This window comes from Loxodonta africana, chromosome 20 (genome assembly GCF_030014295.1).
Source record: "Loxodonta africana isolate mLoxAfr1 chromosome 20, mLoxAfr1.hap2, whole genome shotgun sequence".
Classification (NCBI taxonomy): domain Eukaryota; kingdom Metazoa; phylum Chordata; class Mammalia; order Proboscidea; family Elephantidae; genus Loxodonta; species Loxodonta africana.
In genome coordinates, this window is record NC_087361.1 from 56,541,744 (window position 1) to 56,547,743 (window position 6,000).

A 6,000-nucleotide genomic window follows, 5' to 3' on the forward strand; every position below is an offset into this window, starting at 1 on the left:
CACCCTCACAGAGGAAACTGAGATGTCTCTCCAGTTTCCTTCTCTTTAGATTCGAGTTTCCCCAATGCTCCTGGTATCTTCCTCTTGGTCCGAGAAGGAGGGTGAGGACCAGGGAGGTGAAGGTGGCCCACATCGCCTGGGCCGAGTCTCCATTCCAGCTCTGGCAGGACAGTTAGAGAGTGGGTATAACATCCCACGACCAGTCCTGCTTCCTGGCAAATTGAAAAATCATCCCTGGAGGGAAGCGAGTATTATTTTTTTCATCTAGTAAAATTATAAATCAATCGTGTTCACTTTTTTTAGTTCCGAAAATACCCAAGAGAGTTTTTAGAGAAACTCGTTGAATGCCAGCAGTTCCAAAAATGCCTGGAAAAATGGCCTCTTCTCCAAAGTGTCTGGTACCTTGGATCTGGTATGATGGGGAAACAGCAAGGTCAAAGGACACAATAGCTGTCTTCTGTGAACGTTTCTCCTCAGCCGCTGTTCTCTTGGGCCCCTCGTGGAAAACACTTACGGAAAAACCAGACTTCCAGAATGTTTCTTGGTGTGTAGTTATTCCACTTCAAAGAGTTCCATTGCCTCTCAGGAAAGTCTGTCCTTTAAATCAAAAACTTCTTAGGCATTTTTTAAAATGAGAATGACTTGATTCACAAAAATTTAAGACTTTGTAAAAAAATGAGAATCAGCTAAAAAATTCTTTTGTCAGTGCAACTTGCTGTTAAGCATACTACCTTTTAGAAGCTACCTTGTTATTACGATATCAACAAGCTAGGTGTGTGTCAGAAAGAGATAGGCAGACAGAAAGGGGCAGAGAAAGGCAGAGAGCCAGAGACCGATTTACAGGTGACTAAAATGTCCTGGTGGCGCAGCGGTTAAGCGTTCAGCTGCTAATCGAAAGGTTGGTGGTTTGAACCCACCAGCTGCTCCGAGAGAGAAAGACGTGGCGGTCTGCTTCTGTAAAGATGACAGCCTTGGAAACCCTGTGGGGCAGTTCTACCCTGTCCTGTAGGGTCACTACGAGTTGGGATCGACACAATGGCAGTGGGTTTGAGATGCCTATGTCTGTAGCTTGGTAACTCGGTTTGAATTGTGAGGCCAGCGCGTAGGCGGAGCAGATAAATACCACTCCATAGAGGATTCCGGCCAAGGCTGACAGCTGCTGTTTCCACATGTGCCTGGCACGTTGTTCCACAGTGATGTTGCAAGCCTCGAAAGAGGAAGTATCGCTTCCTTTGACTCAGCCTGTCAGTTGAAAAAGCTGGACAGGCTTTCTCTTGATGTAGTTGCTCCAAACTCTGAGCTAGGAGAGGGTAAGGCACTTTTTCTGCCATTTTTCATAAAAGAAGCTGTTTCATGGGGGAACGTATTAAACAACCAATCCCCCTGGTTTCCCTGAAATGTCCTGTGCTGGCCCTTCACCCATCTGGGTCCCTGTCACAACGCAGCCATGCACACCAATCCACTTAGTCACACTCCAGACCCCACTGGGAGGGAAGAAACAGGCTGATGGGGGGAGGGAGGGTTGGGTGGAGATGCTCCCTGCAGACTACTAGATGACCTGAGACCCTAGAAGGCACTAGGACACATTGAGGACACCGAGGGTCCTGGGAAGTGTAGTGAGTTTTCTTTCCAGTAGGACCCCTTGAGAAGAACAGCCCTGTCCATCCCAGAGAGGCCGTGGGTGGGGCAAACGTTTAATGGTCTCGGCTGCTAACGGAAAGGTTGGAGGTTCGCATCTGCCAAGAGGAACCTCGGAAGAAAGGCCTGGCGATCTATGTCCAAAAAATCAGCCATTGAAAACCGTTGGGAAGGACTCCTTTGGTGCACATTTTCAATGCGCACGCTCAAGATGCAGCCGGCCTGCCTCAGCAGTGATTCTTTCTCTCCCTGACTGTGGACCAATTTCCCAGAGACACAGGCTTGCTGGAGACACCCTTGCTCTGTCCCACAGAAGGGTGCATGTTGTTACTGATTTTCAGCTCTCATTCCGGTCCTCCACCAGAAAAACGTGGTGCCCATGTATAATACCCGTGGCCATCAGGTCGATTCCAACTCATAGCGACCCTGTAGGACAGAGCAGAACTGCCCCCGTAGGGTTTCCAAGGAGCAGCTGGTGGATTCGAACTGCTGATCTTTTGGCTAGCAGCCATAGCTCTTCAAGTTCAGCGTAGTATTTTACTCGGTTTTTTATTAAAATATACCCACCCCAGTGCCGTCGAGTCGATTCCGACTCATAGCGACCCTATAGGACAGAGTAGAACTGCCCCATAGAGTTTCCAAGGAGCGCCTGGCGGATTTGAACTGCTGACCTTTTGGTTAGCAGCCATAGCACTTAACCACTACACCACCAGGGTTTCCTTTAGAACATTTTATTTTCCTACAGACCACCTGCCCATAAAAAAAAATAGGAAGATCTTTATTCAGGGAAGCGGGGGTGGGGGGGTGGGGTGTGGTCATCGTAACTATCCTGGGCTAAGGTTCAGAGCAGGGGTTCAAATCCCAGCTCAGCCACTTACTGGCTGTGTGACCTTGGGTGAGCCACTTCATCTCTTTGTGTGTCAGTTTCCTCGTGTGTGAAAAGGAGATGATGGTAACAGTGCCTAGTGGACAGTAAGCACCCAGTAGAGGCTAGCTCTGTTGTTGCTGGAGACAAGCAGCATCTGTGCTCAGTGGATTCAGTCCAGTGGCGTCCTGCGTCCTTTGCATTAAACGAGACACCAGGTGAATTTTGTACCTTTTAAGAACTATCAGAAAACTTGCGTTTACAGGTGAGGGGCTTCAGAGTGGAATGATCGGACAAGTTCCCTTAAAGCCTGCAGATGTCTCCTTTCAGGATTTCCCCATTCGCTTGTGGACAAATCACGGTCCCCTTTTCTCCATTAACAGGAGGCAAAGCAAGCAGCTCTTAAAAGTATCTCCCCTACGCTCCCAGATGGGCCACGGCCCTCCTTGAACTTGGGGCCACATTCTGATGAGCAGACTCCTGGTGGGTGTGGAGAAGCTGCCCCTGAGGTTCACACAGCTGACGGCGGGGGTGTGGGGGGGCAACCGGGAAAACGGAATGTGCGAGGCTTTTAAAGGTCACATCAGTGGACGCTGTTGGCAGGCCCATGCGGGGCGCCACAATAAACCTGTCACGAATGCCTCGAGCCACTGTGTCCTTTCTTTCTCAGCTCTGCTTTCTGTGGCCTGTGTTCACTTGCCAGCAAAGAATGGGATGTTCAGCCTCAACATGGTAGCAGCTGGCTGTTTAAGCAGTGGTATAGCTTGGACAAGGACCGTGTGCTGCAAGGGGGGCTGCCCCACAGTGCCATCTCCAGAGCAGCCACCCCCAGCATGGCCAGAGACTCAGGGAGATTAATTCTCTCCTTGGCCCTCCACGTCCCCCTGGAGACACCGCTTGGGACCAGAGCCTTGGGAGGGAGGCGTTTGTCAGCCCTCCAGCTGAGCTCCGGCCCTGCAGTCTTCCCAGAGGGGAGGACCAGCCAGGGAGCCCCCTTTCTTGTTACCGTGGGAAGGGGGCCTTCAGACACCCCATCCAGTTGAACCCTCAACCTACCGTGTCCTCAAGGGCAGAAGTACATCTGCCGGTTCTCTCTCTCTGTATGTCTCTATCTATTGCTCTCCCTTTCTGTTTGTGTGTGTGTCTCTATCTCTGTCTCTCTATCTCACTCTCTGTCTCTCTCCCTCTCTCTCTGTCTCTTTCTCCCTCTGTCTCTCCCTTTCTCCCTCTGTCTCTATCTTTCTCCCTCTCTGTCTCTGTCTCTCTTTCTCTCTCTATCTCCCTTGCTGTCTCCATCTCTTTCTCTCCTCTGCTGTGGACATTGCCTGTGAGGCAAGGAGATACCCAGCCTGCCTGTGTTTCCCCAACCAGCAGCCCTTATCCTCTTCCTCCTTAAGGAGTGACTGAGGGCTATGGCACGGCACTGGCAGTTGGGCTGGTCTCAGAGGAACAGAGCCGACCAGAGGCCTGCTCTCGGGGAACTCATAGGAGAGAGAGAGAGACACCCGGCAAACAAATAAGCCAAAGCATTTCTGCCAGGGACGGGACAGATCGTGACTAAGGGCCAGGGCAATGGCACGTGGGATGGCCCGGGAAGGCGTTTCTGAAGAAGTGATGTGGGATAGAGCCCTGGGAAGGAGTCGGCACGGGACGATGGAGGGGAACAGGATCCTGAGCTGAAGGAACAGCAGGTGCAAAGCCCTGAGGGTGAGTGAGCTTCTGCCTCCCCTGTAGGATGGCAGTGGTCTTCCAGCTGGTCTCTCTGCAGCCTTGCTCAGCATCCAGCTTCACCTCCACACTGTGGGCAGAGAGCCATAGTAAAACCTCACAAGTCTGATTAAGGCCCCACCAGCTGCCATCTGGTCAGAACCGACTCATGGCAACTCCATGTGTGTCAGAGTGGAACTATGCCCCATAACGTTTTCAATGACTGATTTTTTTGGAAGTAGATTGCCAGGCCTTTCTTCCAAGGTGCCTATGGGTGCACTCGAATGCCAGCCTTTCACTTAGCAGCCAATCACATTAACCATTTGCACCACTCGGACTGCGGTCCTGGTGGGATAAAGACCCAAACCTACATGGTCTGCAAGGCTCTGCCTCATTGGCTTCCTTCATCTCCAGCCCACCTGGAAGCCCTCTTCCCTGTCTCTCCCCGTTAATACTCGTTTGGCTCAATCCTGTGGCACAGCCTAGTCTCTATTTCTCAGGGACGCCTTCCCGGACCCCAGCTTTTCTTCACGAGCTGCTGATGGGACTGTCATTTGGAGGCCGCGTCATCTGAACACCTTCCCCAAGCGTCCAGAATATTGCAGATGAAGGACAAATGGGCCTCCAGCTGGCGGGAGGGGACCGATGCTTGGTGAGGTGAAGGCCTGGTCCGGGCTGGTTCCAGAGCTGGTCTCCTGGGTCTGACCCAGAGTTTTTTCTTGTCCTTCCTGCTGCCTTTTCAGTCACAGTGATGTCCTGTCACGAAAGCCCAGGCTTCTGCTGCCCAACAGCCTTCCAGCTGGCCCTGTTGAGCACCATCTGTTTTGACCTCCACACCCCTTGATGAAAGGGTCCACTTTCATCATCCCCAACCCCAAATACACGCCTGGGCCCACTGTGGCATTCTTGGACCCGGAGTCAGGGAAGTGGTGAGGGGTGTGCAGTCTGTGGATGCAGAGTCCCCCTGGTTGTGTAACTTAACCTCCCACACCCTCAGCCATACAACCGATAGGATCACGTACCTGCCTCTCATCCTATCTGGGAGTGGTCCAGGGGCTTAGGCTCTGTCATCTGCCCCACCCTGCCTGTCCTCACGGTCTCCTCACCACCTCCCCAGGATTCTGGTGTCTAGTTGAAGCAGCTGGTATGCCCCGACTGGAATTGTCCTCCCCACTGCCCTGCCTTCCCCACCCGTTCATGGTTATCGCCCACCTTCTCTGCTGCTTTCCCCAACATCATTATCCAGGCAGACGCTGCTCATCCATGAAGATGGGTGTGGAGAGGACTGGTACATCAGACACAGATACTCTTATAACTAGACTGTGAGCTCCTTGGGAGCGAGGCCCGTTCCTCAACGTGACCCCCCATTAAGCCTACACAGTAACAGCACTAAATAGTGGTTGTATTTCACCTTGTATTGTTTATTTATTGTGTGAGGCTGTGGCCCCATCTAGGCTGTAAACTGGTTGGCGGGGTCTGTCTACGTAGCACACTCGCACGTCCCCCATGGTTGTATTTCACCTTGTATAGCTTCCGGGCCAACTGACTGGAAGAGATCCATAATTATGCCTATTCCCAAGAAAGGTGATCCAACTGAATGTGGAAATTATAGAACAATATCATTAATATCACAGACAAGCAAAATTTTGTTGAAGATCATTAAAAAAAGGCTGCAGCAGTATATCGACAGGGAACTGCCAGAAATTCAGGCGAGTTTCAGAAGAGGATGTGGAACCAGGGATATCATTGCTGATGTCAGATGGATCCTGGCTGAAAGCAGAGAATACCAG